This window comes from Acomys russatus, chromosome 18 (assembly GCF_903995435.1).
Source record: "Acomys russatus chromosome 18, mAcoRus1.1, whole genome shotgun sequence".
In the NCBI taxonomy this organism is placed as follows: domain Eukaryota; kingdom Metazoa; phylum Chordata; class Mammalia; order Rodentia; family Muridae; genus Acomys; species Acomys russatus.
Genome location: NC_067154.1, coordinates 33,741,640 through 33,763,438, shown reverse-complemented (window position 1 = coordinate 33,763,438; position 21,799 = coordinate 33,741,640).

Here is a 21,799-nt window from a genome sequence, read left to right as displayed (position 1 = left end):
AGCTCCTCCTCATGAATTGAGGCCAAGAAAGACAGCCTGCTTAGGGTGAAGTGATTAAAAGCAGGCAACAGTGTCCATCTCGTAGACAGCAGTCTCTTAACTTTCTAGAGGATCCACATGAAGATCAAATTACCCATTAGTTACATATGCATAAGAGACCTAGGTCCAGTCCATACATGCTCTTTGGTTGGTGCTTATCTCTGTAAGCCCCCATTGGTCTAGGTTAGTTGACTCTGTTGGTCTTCTTGCAGCATTCTTGTCCCATCCAAGTCCTTTTTCCTTCCCTCCTTCTCTTCCACAGTACTTCCCCAGCTCTACCTAAATCTTGGTTGTGAGCCTCAGGTAATGGTTTGATCAGTTGCTGGGGTGGAGCTCTCAAAGAAGTGTTAAGTTAGGCTCCTGTCTGTAAACATATCACAGTATTGATAATGATGTCAGGGTTGGCTCTCTACCATGGGTGGTGCTCAGGTTGAGCCAGGCATTGCTTGGTCATTCCCTTAGTCTCTACTCTATCTTTTTCTCTGCACATCTTTTATGTAGCATAATTTTCATTAAAATATTATGTAGGTAGATTGGTGTTTCCCTCCCACCACTATAGGTTCTGCCTGACTAGGTGGTAGCCTCCTCATTCTCCATGTCCCCTGCTGCTATGAGGCTCAGCTAGAGTTATTCCCATACCCTCCCTGTAGCCTACTCTGTTTAGGGTCTACACATTTTCCCAATGATGCCCCACATTTGGTTTTCCATTTTTCCAGGCCCTCAAACCTCCCCTCCCCAATCTCTCCACGTCTGATTCCTCCTCATTTCTCTTCCCATATTCTTTACTTCCAGATCCCTCTTTACATCTTATTCTATTGTCTATTTTATTTCCCCATCTGAATATAATTTGAGGATGGCCTCCCATGAGTTCTGCTTTTTATGTAGCTTCTTTTGTTCCACGACTTTTAGTGTAATTATATTTTAATATATGGCTAATATCTACTTATAAGTGAGTGCATAGCATGTGCATCTTTCTGGGTCTGTGTGACCTTGCTCAGGATGATCATATGTCATTCTATCCATTTGCCTGCAAATTTCAACATCATTAGTTCTTAGGAAAATGCAAATCAAAAGGAATCTGAGATTTTATCTTACACCTGTCAGAATAGCTAGGATCAAAAACTCAAGTGACAGCACATGCTTAGAAGGATGTGAGGAAAGGGGAACAATGCTTCATTGCTGGTGGGAGTTCAAACTTGTGCAGCCATGTTGGAAATCAACCTGTTACTTACTCAGAAAACTGGAAGTAATACTACCTCAAAACCCAGCTATCCACTTCTGGGCATATAGTCAAAAGATGCTCGACCATATTCTAATGATATTTTCTCAACTATGTACATAGCAGCTTTGATAAAATTTGGTAGAAAGTCTATTTTATTAGATATTATATTGGCTACTCCAGATTCCTTCTTGAGTGTGTTTGCTTCAGAAACCTATTCTCAGGCCTGTCCTGCGAGGTAATGTCTAACTTTGTTGCTGAGGTATGTTTCTTGGATGCAGCAGGATGAAAGATCCTATTTTCACATCCATTTTGTTAGCCCATATCTTTTTATTGGTTAGTTAGGTCCATGTTGAGAGATCCTAATGACCAATGATTGTTAATTCCTGTTATTTTGATGTTGGTCATATTAGTATGTGCCTCCTTTCTTTTGTTTTGCTGGTGTGAAATTATTTCATTCCTGTGTTTTCTTGGATGTAGTTAACTTTCTAGGTTTTGAATTTCCTTGTAATCTTTCTGTAAGACTGGATCTGTGGATACATGTTTAAATTTGTTTTTGTCTTGGAATAACTTGTTTTCTCCATTCATAGAGTTTTGCTTGTTATTGTAGACTAGATTGGCATCTGTGGATTCTTCAAGGTGGCAAGACATCTGTCTAGGACATTCTGACTTTTAGAATCTCTGTTAAATAGTTAAGTAATTTCAACAGGTTTGCTTTTTTAAAGATACTTGGACTTTTTCCCTTGCAGCTTTTAATATTCATTCTTTGTTCTATATATTTAGTGTTTTGACTATTATGTGGTAGGAAAATTTACTTTTCTGGTCCAATCTAATTGGTTTTTGCTGAAGCTGAAAAATTGCCACTGAATTCACTCAGAGACAGGTCTCAGGTAGATACTGATAGTTTACTGTATGCCTTTTCCAAGCTGATCATGATCAGAGCCATAGAAATGAATTGGGAGCCTAGTGGTGACATTGACCAGCTCTTATGGCAAACTTTTTTATAGGAAACTAAGTGCAGAAGATGAAAGTTATTACAATAATTTTGACTATCTGGAGAAAGTATTATCAGCTAATCTTTAAGCTGATATATCCCAAGTGAGGTAAATGAGGTAGTGGTTAGGATATTCCAGAGTACAACCAGAGTACAGCAAAGTGCAGAGATAATGTAGAGTGCAACTGGAGATAACAGAAGAATCACGGTACCATTGAGTCATAGTGAAATACAACATTAACTTGACCGCTAGCATGGTCTGTTAGTGTAGGTTAACTTGATCTCTAGCAGGGTCTGTTAGTGTAGGTTAACTTGACCTCTGGCAGGGTCTGTTAGTGTAGGTTAACTTGACCTCTGGCAGGTTCTGTTAGTGTAGGTTAACTTGACCTCTGGCAGGGTCTGTTAGTGTAGGTTAACTTGACCTCTGGCAGGTTCTGTTAGTGTAGGTTAACTTGACCTCTGGCAGGGTCTGTTAGTGTAGGTTAACTTGACCTCTGGAAGGGTCTGTTAGTGTAGGTTAACTTGACCTCTGGCAGGGTCTGTTAGTGTAGGTTAACAACCTCTGGCAGGGTCTGTTAGTGCAGGTTAATTTGACCTCTGACAGGGTCTGTTAATATCAGCTATGGAAAATTACTTCTAGGAAACAGAGATAAACATTCTTAACTTAATTTCATGTTATGAACAAAGATGGATACAAATTGGCAACATCTATGTTTAAAAAAGCAGGCGTCAATAATGTTCTGTGTGTTTATTGTATGTTTTTAGTCATCTTTTTTCTTAGGTTTGGGAAATTTTCTTCTATGAATTTGTTAAAGATATTATATTTTCTGGTCCTTGGAGCTGGGAATCTTCACATTCTTCTATTCTTATTACTCTTAGGTTAGATTTTTTTTATAGTTTCTCAGATTTCCTGGATGATTTTTGTCTGGAATTTTTTTCTATTGCGTCGCCTATGCCTATGATTTTCTCTTCCACCTCTTTAATTCTGTTGGTGATGCTTTCATCTGTGGTTCCTTTTCTCTTTTCTATATTTTCCATTTCTTGAATTACCTTAGTTTGTGGTTTTTTTTTTTTTTTTATTGCTTTTCCTTACATTTTCAGGTCTTGAACTGTTAAATTACTTTCCTTCACCTGTTTAATTGTGTTTCCCTATATTTCTTTAAGGGATTTATCCATTTTTTTTTTCTTTAAAGGCCTCTATTCATTTGTATTTTCTTGTATTTCTCTAAAGGATTTATTTATTTCCTTTTTAAGGGTTATATAATTTTTGTATGTTTGGATTTAAGGTCATCTTCTTGTGTTTCAGCTGTCGTCGGATACCCAGGCCTTGTTGGAGAAGGATAGCTGTGATATGTTGGTGCAGACAGGTAGGGGATAGGCAGGGAGGGCTCTATGCTGGATGCTCCTGGTTCCCCTCACAGGTCTTTTCCAGATGGTGGTGATGAGGACCTGAAGCAGTGTGCAGCTCACCTCTTCTGGCCGTGTCCTAGGTAGAGCAGTCCCAAAGAGAGTTGGCATTGAGGTCTCTAAGCTGAACCTTCTTGGAGATCCCTCAGGTCTCTTCTGGATTGTGGGCAATGTAAAAACATTTTACTAATAGAGAAAATATGTTTGCATTGTTCTATATTTAGTAATGATTTTTTATCCATCACAAACATACCATTATGTGAGGCACCAGAGTACGTGAGAAAGTCATATCACACTCTCCACTCAACTGTGGAGAATATTCTGACCATTGGCTAGATCTGGGAAGGGGTTTAAAGTTTACCTCCTGTGTTGTCCTTGGCTGGTACCTTAGTTTGAGCGGGACCCCTGGGCCCAAATCTGCCTATCATATTGTTCTACTTGTAGATTTCTAGGACCCTCTGTATCCTTTTATTTTGCTATTCTCCCATGCGTCTCTCATTTAGAGTCCCAATAGGATGCCTTCCCCTCTGTCCCAGTTTCCTGGTACCTGGTGGCACTCAGAGGAAGGACAGCAAGTAGCCAAGAAGAGACTTGATACCCTATGAGAATATATAGGGGGACGTAATCCCCCTCAGGAACAGTCATAGGGGAGGGGAATAATGGGAAAATGGGGGGGGGAGGAATGGGAGGATACAAGGGATGGGATAAACATTGAGATGTAACAAGAATAAATTAATAAAAATAAAAAAAAGAAAAAAAATGAAAAAAAAAAAAAAGAAACCAAAAAAAAAAAAAAAAAAAAAAAAAAAAAAAAAAAAAACCAAACATACCATTATCTGTGTGATTCACATAGTAGTTATTAATTGGAATGGAGACATTTACTCAGCCAAGTTGACTACTTTCATTAATATGCAGAAAAATTATAGAAATTTCCAAATGTGTATATGCATACTTTTAGATATGCATATATAAAATGATATATAATGCATATTTTATTAAATATATGGTCACCTACTTGTCCTGTATTGTACAGAAGAAAATGACTATCATGTTTTTGCTTTAAATATTATAAAAGTATTTAATATTTGCACTTAAATTTTTTTGTGCCTGCCTAGCCAATGCAAACATTTTAAAGAAAATACTACATATTATTTTATGATATTCTTATTAAATGTATATATAGGAACATTAATTTAAAATGTCTAAGAATATCTAACATATCTACAAATGCCATATTGATTGGAAGCTTTCCCTAGAACCAGCAATAATTTTCATGTGCCTCTGCTAACCTGTGAAACAGCCATATATGAAAGCCAAAGGTAGATTTTTTTAGCTTACCTTGTTTTTTCAGATGGTAGTAAATTTAATGTCACCGATTTTCTGCTCCACTTTCTTTATATATTTGTTCCATAAGCAGAAAATATAGCAAACTAGATGAAGGTGATTCTATTTTAGACCTGTCTTTTAAGTCACCATATTGAATTTTACTTTATTTTAAGTACAGTTTTCAAATTCTATCATTCAAAAGTCTCAGTAATTTGATAAGCTGATTTCTATTAGCTAAATTGAGTTTCTTTTCAGACAATGTAATTTCAAATATCATACATAAATGAAGCTCTCAAAAATAGTATAGAAGAGCAATTTACTCTTATCTGTGTCTGATCTATTTCTTGTAACCCTTTTGGGATTAAAAAAGCAATAGAAATAACATTTGTCATCATACTCTCTATGTAGATTTATTGTAGTACAAGAATTAGTATGAGAAAAACATTTTCTTATATCACAAATGAAAATAAGGATTAGGTAATGGTAAAATTATTTATATCATAAAAACACTTGCAACAAACTATCCCATTAATACTAAGCATCTCCTAAAGATTAGTATTGATTACTTTCTGTCTATATTTAGTACATAAACAGTTGAAATAAAACTTTTGTCTGTGATTTCATGAATGTCATCATCCTATTATGTGCAGAAGACACTACTGCACAATACCAAATCTTAGACTTTCATAATAGTTATACTAATTCTTCCTTGCTGTACTGACACTGAAAGGACAAGGCTATGGTTTGATTGTTCTCTTAAGAGGTGCCCCTGATGCCATTAATGGTATTCTGCTGTACTTTCAGACAGGAGGCTAGCTTAACTGTCATCTGAGTAGCTTCCTCCAGCAGTTGATGGAAGCTGATGCTTCCCACAAAGACCCACAGGCAAACAGTGGGTGGATAATGGGAAGAAGGTCTATGGGACCAGGAGAAATCAAGGGCACCAGAAGAGAAGCTGCAGAATCAACTAACTGGGGCGCATAGGGGGTTATGGATACTAGGTCACCAACCACACAGAATGTGTGGGATGAACTTAGAACCCTGCATACATGTAGCAGAGGTGCACCTTGGTCCTTATAACTGAGAGAGCAGGGCTATCTCTGATTCATTGGGTACCTTTCCCATAACTGTAAAGTCTTGTCTAAGCTCAGTGGAAGAAGATGTGCCTGTTCCTGCTACTGCTTGATATGCCAGGGATGGTTGATGTAAATGCTAGAGAGTATTGCCCCTTTTCTGAGGAGAAGGCAAAGGAGCATGGGTAGAGAAGTGAGAAGGAGGGACTGGAAAGAGAGGAAGGTGTTGGGAGATTACATTTAGGATGTAAGGTAAATGAATAAATAAATGTGTAGAAAAAAATAAAAGGTAATACCTGACAGTTACACTCTCTCAACTTTTACTTATGCATGATGAAGCCACTCAACATGCCATTGTGGGTGGGGAAGTTCTCATGGGGAATCCAGCAGTACCTGAGGTTATTGGCAGTTGATGGCTACTGGATAAGGAGAAGTTTGTTTGTTTTTAATCAGATATGTGACCTGTGGTAAGTAGTTTGCTTATGTTACAGTGTGTGGCCCTATACCTATACAGACATGGACAATACTAACTGGACTCGTGGGTCCTTAAAACAGAACAAATGTGAGCCAGGTAGATCAGTGAGTTTGAGACCAGTTTTGTCTAAAGAGACATTTCCAGGAAAGTCAGGGCTATACAGAGATACCCAATCTCAAATAAATAAATGAATAAATAAATAAATAAATAAATAAATAAAATTTAAAATGTGGTGAAACAAATAAATAAAAAGAGAGGAAGACATGAAATGGTAGGTGTTAGTGGAAGTGACTAGGATAATTTGCTAGATGGTTTTAAGGCATAGCTATGAGATGGACAGAGAATTGTACTCAATAATTTATCCCTAAAAACAAAACACTGTTTCATTGTCAGAGCAGCTAAAATAATATATTTCACAGCTGAGAAATATTTATTCATGAAATTAGTATTATTGAAACTTCTCTTTCAACTCCTATTATAACATGAGATGAAACATGACAATATTTGTCCTTGAGAGAATACGGAAAAGTGATTTTTCCTATTTAGAGTTGAAAGCCAAACTCTGCCAAGACAGGGTAAGTAAGTCTTCCATAGTTTCTGACTTACAACTATTTCTCTCAAATATATTGAACCAGAAAGCTGAATAGGATGGTCCAACATTAATAGAGAGTTTTGGGTGACTGCTCTGGCAGCAAATGGTCTCTGTCATCTTCTCATTTAGGAAGCTACTCACCTGCACTCCCTGTATAAACAAGTAATTAAGTTTTATTCTTTCTAAAGTCTCTGATGGGGTTGAAGATCAGATAGTTTAGTTTTACATTTAAACTAAATTGTGTAGAGGTTAAGGTGTGTAGGTCTAGATAGATGTTTTAAGTTGATAATGGCAAGATATAATAGATATTGATTTAGATTCAGAATTTTAGACTCACCAAGATAGGAAAGATGTTCTTTATGGCTGCCAAATATAAATAGCCAAAACATTATGAATGTAACATTTACATAATTTCTGATTGGTTCATGGTTCTTTCTGCTGTAGGTAGTTTATTGTATGTGTGTGTAATTATATAAAAGTATATGTAAAAAAATGCAACCACCCAAAAAATAAAAAATTAATAAGTAAGAATTTCAAAAGTTATGTACTTTTTGTGTACATTAATCTGCTGGTTAATATGTTAAAGCTTTAGAAATTTATTCTGAGTATGCAAATTGGAGAAGAATGGAAAGCAACATGACTCTGGTATACATTATTGGAAGTTGATTCATGAGGAAAAATGTGTTGCAGGAATTCTTAAGTTGTTTTCTCTAACTTCTACAGACTCTATTAACAAAGAAACTAGTGCCAGGAGCAAAGAAGACCTCTCTGACACTGAACTTTTTATTATTCTTTTTCTTATCTAATGGTGCCAGCTTAAGCAATTCCTGTATCCTTACTACCAAATTTAGTATTGTGTGATATTAACATTCAGCTTGACCACCCATGGGTGTAAATATCAAACCAGATAAGAACTAGCTAATGCAGCTTCCTTTGCTTTATACCACTAAGTTCAAATGTAATATTTTATAGTGACTAATACTATATCAGAGCACTCTGATGTTTTTAAATTTTTTTCTGTTTCTGATAGTTCAACCACTGACATTCTGTGGAGAAGGTGACACATAGATATTTAAGCAGAGCATAAAAATGGAGAGAGACCTGTTATCTAAGCAGTCAGAGTGATCACAACAAATACAACATACTGCAGGAATAGATAACGTGTTTAGGCTAATGGAAGCTTAGATCCTAATTCCCCAGTGACTTTCTCAGTTGGAAGATTACCTTGGGAGTAAATACTCTAAGACAACACGTTCTTATAGACAGTGGTTATTCAAAAGCAACAATTTAATATTCTTTAAAAATGGATTTGATTAAAACCTAGAGGCTTATGAGTAAGTAAACAACAAAATTTAAATTCCTTTTTATTTACATGCTTAACTATCTTTTTTTTTTTTATTCCTGTCATACTGTAAATAGCTCCCAAGCTCTTTTGAAATTCTTCCTATAATTCAAGCAACTATGAAACACAATGTACTTAGTACTTTAAATTTATTAGATACACTGAGAGGTACTGGTTTGTACAAAGTCATATGCATTCAACATTTACAGCCTTGCCCTATGATGATTTTTAGTTTTATAAAAGTATTATATACTTGACAGTAAGATAGGTGGTATTAAGCATGCTTGAAGGTGGCACTCAGAGGAAGGATAGCAGGTTACCAAGAAGAGACTTGATACCCTATGAGCATATACAGGGGGAGGAAATCCCTCTCAGGAACAGTCATAGGGGAGGGGAATAAGGGGAAAATAGGAGGGAGGGAAGAATGGAGGATAAAAGGGATGGGATAACCATTGAGATGTAACAAGAATAAATCAATAAAAATTTAAAAAAAGAAACAGATAAAGTAGGAAGTATTAGTTAAGTTGGCTGAAAGAATCATTTCTCAACTATGTGCGTTCCAAAATATCACATGCATTTTGAAAAAATTATGAATAATAATTGATAACTGGACATACCAACTTTCTGTTATGATATGTTTTAGTGTACATTGTCTACTAGCCTTTGAAATAGTCTATAATTTTTCATTAACTACAAAGATATTCAACCTGATGGTCTCCTGAACTCTCTGTGTCTCCTGACTCTTCCATATCACTTACAGAGCTCTGCCCACAGGGTGTTCCAGCATCGGTCCAGACCCCCCCCCCCCCAGTTTGGTATTGTTTTTAATTTACCTGTGTTATCAGTATGCCCAGGTAGAGTCAATTAAGACACTGACATTTGTTATATTTCAAAATAGCCCAAATTAACCTGGGGAAGGGCAGACATTAATCCTTTAAATTATTTCCTATAGTGGTACAGGTATGTGATACCTGCTCCAATCCTATATCATCTGTTTCTAATAACTTCTATCAATCTACCTTCCATCCATAATCCCAAATACTTGCTAATGTTCTTCATCTGGGCTGGAATCTCCATCCATGCAGGCCATGAGTTTCTCCTCCATCTAACCCATGGCAACCTTCTTCTCTTCCCTTCATGTCTCTCTCCTTCCTCCTCATGGCTGTCTTTCTTCTCCTTCTTCTTCCCATGATTCCTCTCTCTCATTCTGGGAACCCTTGGCCACACCTTCTCATCTGCCCTGCCCAGGTGGGATGGCTTTTTATTAATTAAAAGGTGTGTCACAGAGACAGCAAGCAGTAATTAGCATCAAAATACACCCAACCATCTCTCAACAGGGTGGAGTCTCTCAGAAGACATCTATATTGGCCTATTATCTACTTATAAGTGAGTATATATCCTGTGTGTCTTTCTGGGTCTGGGTTAGCTCACCCTATTCCATCCATTTGGCTGCAAATTTCAAGATTTCCTTGTTTCTAATAGCTGAGTAATATTCCATTGTGTAAATGTACCATAGTTTCTTTATCCATTCTTCAGTTGAGGGACATCTAGGTTGTTTCCAGTTTCTGGCTATTATGAATAAGGCTGCTATGAATGTAGTATCTGGCCCCAGGGAGGTTCTTCACAAACTGTTGCACCAACCAAGGACAATACATGCATTAAACCTAGACCCTACTCACATCTCATCAAAGAACAGCTCATTTTCCATGGTTGAGGAGAGCGAGAGTAGGGACTGCCTCTGGCATGAACTCTGGTGCCCTAATTTGCTCACTTCCTTCTGGTATAGAGGCCCAGAGGCACACAGAGGAGGGGGAAGCAGACTACCAGCATGAGACCTGATATACTGTGCCCATATGATAAGGGAGGAGGTTCCCTTCTGTTAGACGTCTAGGGGAGGGAAACAGGGTAGAAGAGGGGGAGAGACTGGAACAGGAAGATACAAGGAAAGGATAACATTAGGGATGTAATCTGAATAAATTATAGTAAATTAAAAAATTTAAAAAGATATTCAACTTACTAAATTTAAACATTAATAAATACAATGTTTTTGTTGTATAGTTTGTTTATTTATATTTATTGTTAAGATTGTGTGTGCATGGTGTATGAGCATGTGTTTGTGTGTGTGTGTGTGTGTGTGTGTGTGTGTGTGTGTGTGTGTGTGTGTGTGTGTGTCTGCGGGTGCTAGTGTGTGGGTATATTCATGTGTAGTACTATGGATGCAGTGGCCAGAAAATTATTAGAAACTTTAGAATTGGAGTCAAGGATCTGAGGCTAGAATCTGAATTCAGTGTTCTGGAAAAACAAGAAACACTCTTAACTTCTAACCCCGATATTAGACTAAAAACATCATAATGCAATTGATGAAGGGAGTTTTTGACTTTTCAAAATTTCAAAGAAGCAGATTTTTGTGTAAATTTTAAATAAAAAACAAACAAACAAACAAACAACTAGCAAACACTTCCAATTATTTTGTAAGATGTCTGTGGAGGATTTGACAAAATTCATCCGAAATGTGGTTGACTATGGGCAACTACTTACTTATATTAATTTGCTTTTTCAATATGCCAAGGGTAGAAGGAATAAAGTATGCATGCACGTGCGTGTGCGTGCACGCACACACACATGCACACTTTTACATATATATCATTATATTATTAACTTCTATTTTTATTTAGTGAGGCATTCTGTATAAAAGAGGAACTAGGATAAACTAAAACCAATGTTGAATCTATGTGTCTTTATATCGTGCGTTCAAGGTTACATGAGTGGATTTAGTATTCATGTAATTTCAAATATTCATTATATCTTCTCAACACACAGTTGATAAAACATACCATGGTTTTCTATGAGTCTCTTGAATTCATTTTTACTCAGAGGAGAACTTGGGGTATGGTAATATGGTCAGTATGAACCATAAAATGGCTAATAATCAAGTTAATCCATTGAATAAAAAACAAAACCTTTCTTTTTAGTGATACCCCCTTTCTCTTTATTTTGCCTCCCTTCTCTCTCTCTGTCTCTCTTTCTCTGTCCCTCTGTCTCTTGGTCTCTTTCTGTTTCTGTCACGCTCTGTCTCTGTGTCTCTGTGTCTGTCTCTGTGCCTGTCTGTCTGTCTGTCTCTCTCTCTCTCTCTCTTTCTCTCTCTCTCTCTCTCTCTCTCTCTCTCTCTCTCTCTCTCTCTCACACACACACACACACTTTTCTTTCACCCACTAAGGGAGGTCTGGGATATCTTTAAACATTTAGCACTAACTAAATACTACAGTCTTAATTGTTTGGTATTCTTTTACTTTGTTTTTTCAAACTTATAGAAAGCATATCAGTTAGTGGATGCCAAAGGAAAGTTCTGGTATCTGACTAATAACATATTTTTGACTGCAGCTCAACTACTAACTGTACAATTTTGAAAAACTGTTTATATGTGGTGTATGTGTAGCTTTCCCTGGAGGAATTTGCAATGATTCAGTGGATTTATAGCACAGAAAATAAGACATGAGAAGGTTATAAAATCATCATCTGTTATAGAGAATGAAAAGAGCTCACGCTACATCTAGGACTCAGCCTCCAGGTAGTGAGACCTTACCTCAGATATAAGGCTGTCTTGCTCATGACTCATGGGGGCTGGATCATTTCCAGGGCTTCCTAAGTAGCTCTCTCCTGCTGGTATAAATATTAAATTGCACTTCTTCATCCCACCTGAGAACTGTGATAATACAGATACATTTGATATATTATAATACCTTTTTGGCCATTTATTTTTTCATGCTTTTCTAATAACTATGCCATTTTTTAAAATAAAGGCACTCAAATATCATTCGAAAACATTAGAGGTCTTTTTTTTTTTTCAGTAGAAATGTATCATTAAACAGATTTTAGAGTGGATAGCAGGCCTAAAATCACTTCAATTTTATAATCTTTCCACATTGGTTGTCAGAAATACTAGAAAATGAGGGCACTTAGACATCTATTCAATGTAACGTCTCTGTGTTATAATACAATACCATCTTCTAAAAATCCTCATTTCTAAGTGAGTATATACCATTTGAGTCTTTCTGCTTCTGGGTTAATTCACTCATTATGATCATTCCTAGCTCAATCCATTTATCCACAAATTTCGGGAATTCCTTGTTTTTAATAGCTGAGTAGTACTCCATAGTGTATATGTACCACAGTTTCTTTATCCATTCTTCTATTGATAGACACTTAGGCTGTTTCCATGTTCTGGCTATTATGAATAAGGCTGCTATGAACATGGTTGAGCAAAGTTTCTTGTTGTGTGCTGGAGCATCTTCTGGATATACTCCAAGGAGTGGAATAGCTGGATCTTGAGGAAGCCCTATTCCCATTTTTCTGAGATAGCACCAGATAGATTTCCAAAGTGGCTGTACTAGTTTGCATTCCCACCAGCAATGAAGGCGTGTTCCTCTCTCCCCACATCCTCGCCAGCATGTGGTGTCACTTGAATTTTTGATCTTAGCCATTCTGATGGGTGTAAGATGGAATCTCAGACTTGTTTTGATTTGCATTTCCCTGATGACTAAGGAGGTTGAGCATTTCTTTAAGTGTTTCTCAGCCATTTGATATTCCTCTGTTGAGAATTCTGTTTAGTTCCAAGCCCCATTTCTCAACCTACAAGTAGAACATTATGATAGGCAGATTTGAGCTCAGGGGTCCTGCTCAAACTAAGGTACCAGTCAAGGACAATATAGGTGGTAAATTTTAAGCCCCTACCCAGATCTAGCCAACAGTCAGAACATTCTCCACATTTGAGTGGAGAGTGGGATATGACTTTCTCACGTACTCTGGTGCCTCACATTTGACCATGTCCCCTGGAGGAGGAGACCTGGTGGCACTCAGAGGAAGGACAGCAGGTTGCCAAGAAGAGACTTGATACTCTATGAGCATATACAGGGTGAGGTAATCCCCCTCAGGAACAGTCATAGAGGAGGGGAATAATGGGAAAATGGGGCGGGGGAAGAATGGGAGGATACAGGGGATGGGATAAACATTGAGATGTAACAAGAATAAATTAATAAAAAAAATAAAAAATTTAAAAAAATTCTCATTTCTATTGTAACAGAAACTGGGTTGGTCAGCAATAAGAATAGAGAAAAATAAGATATGGCTATCAGGACTAGTATTTTGTTGATGTTCATAATTTTTTAAAAGATTTATTTTATTTTTATGTATACAGTGCACTGCCTGCATGTACACCTGCAGGCCAGAAGAAGGCATCAGATCACATTACAGATGGTTGTGAGCTAGCATGTGTTTGCTGGGAACTGAACTCAGGACCTCTGGAAGAGCAGTCAGTGCCCTTAACCTCTGAGCCATCTCTCCAGCCCCATGTTCATAATTTTAATTAAAAGAACTAAGCATTATGGAACAAAGTAGTGATATATATTTTACTATAGTCAGAATTCACAGTTATTCTTTAGAGCAACTGTATAAAGAACAGAGCAACAATGTACCATCAACCACTGTGATTCACAAGTTACAGCTTGTGCACAGAATTATGGATTGTCAATATAAAAAATTCAATGATGCTCTTTCAGCTGAATTTGTCCAGTTTGGACATTTAATTTTGATTATATTATATAAACTTCTTAAATAAAATTCAAACTTCTTCCTAAATCTTATATGAAATATATTGTAAAACTTAGAAAAACACTTGAGTCATTATAAATTAAGAGCAGTATGCATTTTCTATAATCATTTAACCATGAAGCTTGTACAATTGCTCTGTTAAAATGATAGGCTTTCATTTCTCTTATGTGTCATTCGAAAACTACAGTCTGTTGACTAAGAAAGGAAAAGAAAAGTAATAGACTGAACTCTTTTAAATATATACTACTAAGAGAATATGATTGCTTTTTGTCTTCTTTCTGTCTATTAATTAATAGGTATATTATATATATAATTTTTTTCCATCATAAACTTTTTCTCCAAGTGTGTACTGTGGAAATCTTTGCTTTCTTTCAAAAGAGTCACAAAATGTTTCAAGCAAAATTCAGTAAATAAAAAGAGGACCCAATGTCTTCATGTTATGCTTTCATGCATCATTAGAAGAAATGTGGGTTCGTTGATTGAAAAGTTGATATCTAAGTAATATTTTATGAGAAACTTTGTTTCAGAAATTCAGAAACATCAATAATTGTTTAGTTCAATTGCAGATTATTCGTATCATCATTACATTTCTTTTTCTAATATTCTAATCCTCAAAAGAAAAAATTCTTATCTTACCTAGTGAGAAAGAAAATAAAGTTTTTAAAAATGTGCTGTGGTAACTGTGGCATAGGACATTTGTGTGTTGCTAACCAATTACTGGTTCCAAATTGAGAACCAGGTCACAAAAGGAAGCCCATGCTTGACACTACATGAATAGGCAGAAACTAGAAGCTGCATAGAACAGAGAACTAAATATAACTGGGAAAAAGGTCAATGAAATTATTCTCTCTGTTTCTCTCTCTCTCTCTCTCTCTCTTTCTCAAAACTTTAAATTTTTACTTATTTATTCTTATTTTACAATCTGGGTATAGCCCAATCTGTCCTCTCCTCTCCTCCTAATTCCACCCACCCTCCTTCAACCCCACCTCCCATGCCCTATTCCTCAGAAAAGAGGAGCCCCTCATTTTTGTCTACCCCTGCTCATCAAGTCATGTGAGCACTGTACATGTTTCCTTACTCTGTGGCCTGACAAGGAAGTCCCACCAGAGGGAAGTGATCATCAGAGTCTGTCTCAGAGATAACCTGCTCTCCCCTTACTAGAGGACCCACATGAAGCCTGAGCTGCTCATTGGTCATATCTGAGCACGGTGCCTACAACCAGTCTGTGCATGGTCGTTGGTTGGTTGGTGCTTCACTCTCTGCAAGCTACGCTGGACCCGGAATAGTTGGTTCTGTTGACTTTGTGGAGATCATTTCACCTTCAGGTCCTTTTCTCTCTCTCCACCCTCCCCATTTTTTCAATTAGATTCCCTTATGTATTTCCCAATGTTTGGTTGTGAACACCAGCATCTGTTTTTAAGGTGCTGATGGGCAGAGCTTCTCAGGTGACAACTCTGCAACATTAAACAGAAACAAACAAAATAATCCAATTGAAAATGGGGAGCAAAGCTAAACGGAAAATTCTCAACAGAGGAGTGGCCAAGAATCATTTAAATAAATGTTCAATGTTATCAGTGAAATTATTTTGAGATTCTTTCTTACACCTGTCAGAAAAGCTAAGACCAAAAACTCAAGTGAAAGCACATGCTAGTGAGAATGTGGAGAAAGGGAAACAATCCTCCATTGATGGTGCAAAGGCAATTTTGTTCAATCACATTGGAAATTAACCTAGCACATTATTTGAAAGCTGGGAATAGTTTTACCTCAAGACCTTTCTATACCTTACCTGGGTATATACTAAAAAATACCCCACCATGAAATAAGAACACTTGTACAATTATATTCATAGCAGCTTTATTTGTTTTTTGTTTGTTTTGATTTGTTTCAATTTTTATTTTTTACATATACATTTATATTATTACACATATATAAAATAAACTACCTATAGCCAAAAGAACCATGAAACAAACAGGAATTATATAAATGTTGCATTCATGGTGTTTTGGCTATTGTTGTTTGACAGCAGCTTTATTGTGTAGGCTTTGAACTTTTTCAAGCCTATTTTATTTGTTATCCTTTAATGTTTATACCTCCCTTCCAAGCCAGAATCTGGAAACAAAGTCCCTAATTAAAAGAATGGATAAAGATACTGGTATATTTACACTATGGAATACGACTCAGCTATTAAAAGCTATTAAAACTTGCAGGCAAATTGATGGAGCTAGAAAAGATTATCCTGAATGAGGTATCACAGGTTTAGAAAGACACAAAGGGTATGTACTCACTTATATGTGGACTTTAGCTATATAGTACTCTATAGGCATACTACAGTCCACAGATCCAAAGAAGATACATTATCAAAGAAGATCCAAATGAGGATGTTCGAATATCACTCAGAAGGGGAAATAGAAAAGCCAGAGGTAGTGGTAGAAGAGAGGGAACAAGGTACAAGGGAGCACAGAGAGAATGAGGGTGGAGATCTGACTTGAGGAGAGGGGGGCTAGAGGACAGAAGGTCTGCAGAAAAAAGAGAAACTGTGGGCAGGGGCATCTTGGTGAAATTTTGGAGACATAAGTCAGGGAATGCTCCTAAGAAAATATGGGGCGGACTCTGGCAAACACTCCTAGTAGCTGGCACCATAATGTCTGAAGAAGACACCCTCTAACTAGACAAGACTCCTAGTAGAGAGAAGAGATGCCAATACACCCACAAAAACTTCAACACAAATTTACCCTGTCTGTAAGATGTGCAAGGGTAAAAATAATGCAGAGACTGAGGGAATGCCCAAACAATGCTTGTCCCAACCCATAAGAGAGCAAATACCTGACACTATTAATGATACTCTGTTACATTTGCAGAATGAAATGATTCATAATAATATTTTGCTATGCTCATAGACTGAATCCTAGCATAATTGTCATCAGAGAGAGAGGCTTTATTCAGCAACTGAAAGATGCAGATGCAGAGACCTACAGCCAAACATTAGGTAGAGCTCAGGGAATTCTGTGTAAGAAAGGGAGGAAGGACTGCAGATTCAGAGTGGTCAAGGACACCTCAAGAATATAGCCCATAGAATCAATTAAGTATGACTCACAGGAGCTCACAGAGACTGAAAAGACACTCAGGGAGCCTGTGTGGGTCTGACCTAAGGCATCTGCTTATATGTTATGGTTCTATAGCTTGGTAATCTTAACAGTGCTTGTCTCTTACCCTTTTTGTCTTTTTTGAGACCCCTTTCCTCCTAATGTACTACCTTCCAACATTGACATGAGGGTATGTTCTTATCTTTATTAAAATGTATTATGTCATGTTTGGTTAATATCCCAGGGATGCCTGCTCTTTTCTGAAGGAAAGTAGAGGAAGAGTCTATCTGAGAGCAAGATGTTGAGGTTAAGAGAGACTGGAAAGTGTAAGCTTTGAACTTTTTCAAGCCTATTTTATTTGTGATCCTTTATGCTTATACCTTCCTTCCAATCCACCTATTCTAGATAAGAGAGAAAAGAGGTTAATGGGGACAGTAGACCTTTTTAGAATCAGTTCCTTGGGCCCATTCCACTCTTTGTAGTCAGGATTTTAGCAGACCTGTTAAACAGCAAACCAGCAATTCAACAAAGGTTACTGCAACTGTGGCAGCTGGGTCTCAGAACGGCAGCCAGAATCTCGAAGTGTTCTCTGAAGTGGTTCTCTCTAGGAGCATCTCAACACTCAACAAATGATGAGTAGCCAAACAATAAGCAATGCCAAAACTAAAAGGCAAACAAAACAAAACAAATAACAAAAAGAAGGCCAAGAATCTTGTTTTGAGGCATATATCCTTTCAGAGTCCTTAATAGGATGTTTATCAACTGGCAAAGACAAGAGACAGTTTCTTTTCTAGTGGACAAATACCACCTGTTCTCTCACAAGTCAGTTTCACATCCACATTTGGGATCAAAACAAAAAAATATATATATGTTTGCATCCACTACAATGAGGAGTGGAAGAGAACCTGAATGTGGATGTAATATATGAGAAGAATGAAGAAAAAATATACTGTCTATATTTTATTATCATTTATTATCATTATCAACTTACCTGAATTTGCAGCTTTTTTCTAGGAGAGGTAATACATTACCATGGAATTGTGGTTGGCTTGATCTTATGAATGTCTTGTTCATGCACTATTAATCACTGTGAATTCACAGTTACAATCGTCCTGTCATGTGCAGAAAACATTTTTGTTGCAGTCATCTACTTCTTTGACTCCTATCATATTTACCCCCTCTTCTGCAATAATTCTTGAGCCATAATAGGAAAAGTTGTTGTGACATAAATGTTCTATTTAGGACTGTGACCTTCACAGTTTCTTATTCACTACACATTGAGCAGCAGATAAACATTTAGGGAGTAATGTAATATTATATCAATTCAGCAAAATAATAATGTGTTCTCCTCTAGGCTTTGCCCAACTTAACAGTACAAGAAAGACATGAATTTCAAATTGGAGTGGGTTTAAGCCCAATTAGAAATAAATTAGTTATTGCGTAACACAAGGGCTTCTATTGCACCAGGACACATATCTTACCATTCCAGTCATCTTATAGCTAACTGAATTCATAGGTAGGTAAGGATGTTGAAAACTTTTCTGCCCTGATAATAGCCACACAGCATTGTGAAGGTTAATCAGGCATGTTTATTACTAATTTAGTCATAATAGCCAGGAAATGAAAACAAGCTAAATGTCTTCAACAAATGAACACCTAATGAAAATATATATAAACAATGGACTTCTTTTTAGATGTGAAAAAATGGAACCTGCAGGTAAATGGAAAGAAATGGAAAACCCTAAGAGTGAGGTAGTACAACCCTAGAAAAATAAGGCTGCAAATTCCTTTGTTTGTGGATTATGAATAGCAAAAGACACCATCATTAGAATGAAGAGACCCTGTACAGATTGGGGAAAACATTTAATAGCTCTATTTCTATATAATATATTGTATGATTAATATATAATGTGTATATAAATATATAATATATTAAATAAATATATTAAATATATAACATATATACAATACACAAAAAACTATACAAAACTAAATACTACATAAAAACAATCAATTTAAACATTGTTGCTTGGCACATGGAAGAATACAAATAGACCTATACACAAAATTCAACTCCAAATGGATCAATACCTCAAGAGAAAACAGTAAACCTTATAGAAGAGAAATTGAGAATAGCCTTGACCTCTTTTGGTATAGGAAAAGACTTTCTGAACACAATACTGTTAATGGAGACCTGAAGATTAACAATTAACAAATAGAACCTCTTCATGGAGCTGAGAAGCTTCTATATGACAAAGGAAAAAACAACAGCTACAGAGTATGGGGAGCCTGAAAAGAGACCATGCAGGTTAGCAAATTTGGACCAAGGGTAGCCTGCACAAACTGTTGCACCAAAAAAGGACAATGCACACAGTGAACATAGACCCCTCTGTTCAGATCTAGCCAATGGACAGCTCATTCTCCCCAGTTGTTGTATATTTACACAATGGAGTATTATTCTTTCTTTTATCAAAATGATATGTTCAAGCAAATGGTTGGAATTAGACAAAAATTATTCCGAGTGAGGTATCCTAGATTCAGAAAGACATATATAACCAGTCCCTTATTATTATCAAATTTGTCTTGCAGTACATGCAAATAAATATACAGACCCACAATAAGATTTTGCACACACACACATACACAAACACAGACACACCAGACCACGGGGGTGGGGAGGAGAGAAGAAAAGAGCAGCACATATTTCATAAAAAATACTTAAATTGAAAGTCGCCAAAAAAATCTACCCTACAAGAAAATACGCCCCTGTACATCAATATGAGGAAAAGTCATATGTACTCACAGAAACTGAAGCAGCACCCAATGCATGTCTTTGGTCAGCCTACTTGGTATATGGCTCTTTAAACAAGAAGCATGACACACTGACCTGTGTGTATATCATCCTTTCCAGTTGATTGTATTTATGGGAATCATGAATTTGTGAACAAGTAGGCCTTTGATTATTGTCCCTTTTCTTGCTATTGTTTTATCTTATTTTTTTATTTTGTTGTATTTAAATTTCATCTTTTAGGAAACTGTTCTTTGATAATGAGAGGCAAAGAGAGTGCAGATCTGAATGAGAAAGCAAGTAAGCAGGCACTGAGGATAACAGGGAGGGGAAACTGTATTCAGGATATATTGTTTGAGGAAAAAATCAATTTTCAATTAAAAAAAGTGTTTAAAATGTGGTTTCAAACTAAAATGAGTATCCACCCCAAAAGAAATAAAAACATCAAGAAATACATATTTTTAATGCTCAACATCCGAAGCCAGCAGTGAGAAACAAATGATAACTATGCTTTACATTTTACCAAACTTCAGTTAGAATTCCTGAGATTGGAAAATATAACAAATACTGGTTAGAATTCAGAGGTAGGATAGTATTATTCATTGTTGGTCACTCACTGGTAGATTCACGATGGAAATTGTTGTGGTGTTTCCTCAAAAAGCTATAAAAAGTTCTATCATTTAATTCATCCATAGCACTCTTGCTTCTACAGGAGTACTTGCTCATCTATATTAATATCTCATTTATTTTCAATATCCATAAAATGAAAGTAGCTTAGACATACTTAAATTACATAATTATAAACATATGGAAAAATGGGAAAAGGAGATTCTGTTTTTAAAATTAGTATTTAATGTATTATTTTTCCTCTCAGAGAAGAAAATAAAAACTCTCATTTTCCATCTACATGTTGTATACCATCTCAAATGTTAAACCTTCAGTGAAGACAGGTACATGTCATCTAATGGCATATATTTGTGCATTAAGCAAGTATGTAAATAAAGATTTGATTTTGATACACTGAACTAATGGTTCTCATATATATTCTTCTTCTTTATTCCTCAAGAAACACTTTATCAATCTATGAAATGCAATAGCATCCCTGGTAATACTATTTGACTCTATCTGGCTTCTTATTTACTGAATTTATTTTCTGTCATTACTGAGGTATTCAGCCACCAACACAGCAACGTGTATGGGTTGATAAAGGAAGGAGCAGAAGTAAGCCACTCCAGAGATGGTTTTGGGATGCAACATCTGCTTTATTGGTTACGTAGTGGAAGTCTATCAACTGCAATGGGTTACCACATTACCTCAGGTTAGGCAGTGGGTGCTCATATCACCAGAGTCTCTATGTGGAAGAAGGTCATTGAAGGAGACAAGGACAGTCTTATAAACACTTCATCTGCCAGCTACTAGTGCTATTTCAGAATTCAGCAACATGGTGTGTCATGCTTCTTGTTTAAAGAGCCATATACCAAGTAGGCTGACCAAAGACATGCATTCATATTCTTCTACACATACTTGCATACATACTTACTAAAGACAAATTTGTACTCCTAAAGAAGAATTAAAACCTATGTTTAAACATAGGTTTTACAATGCACAAATTGAAAGAAATACATATTTTAAGTGGATTTTGAATATAAAACATTTTAGTGCTTGTGAACTTTCTTGATTTTGATTTAGGATTATATATATCATGCTTCTTAATTGTCAGAGAACATGTATAATATGGCAAAAATTTAAAAAGCAATGCACTGAAATTCTATTAGGAATACTGATAGTTAACAAGTAGTTCACCAATTTTTTATTTTTATTTATTTATTTATTTATTTTTGCAGCGGGGGAGAC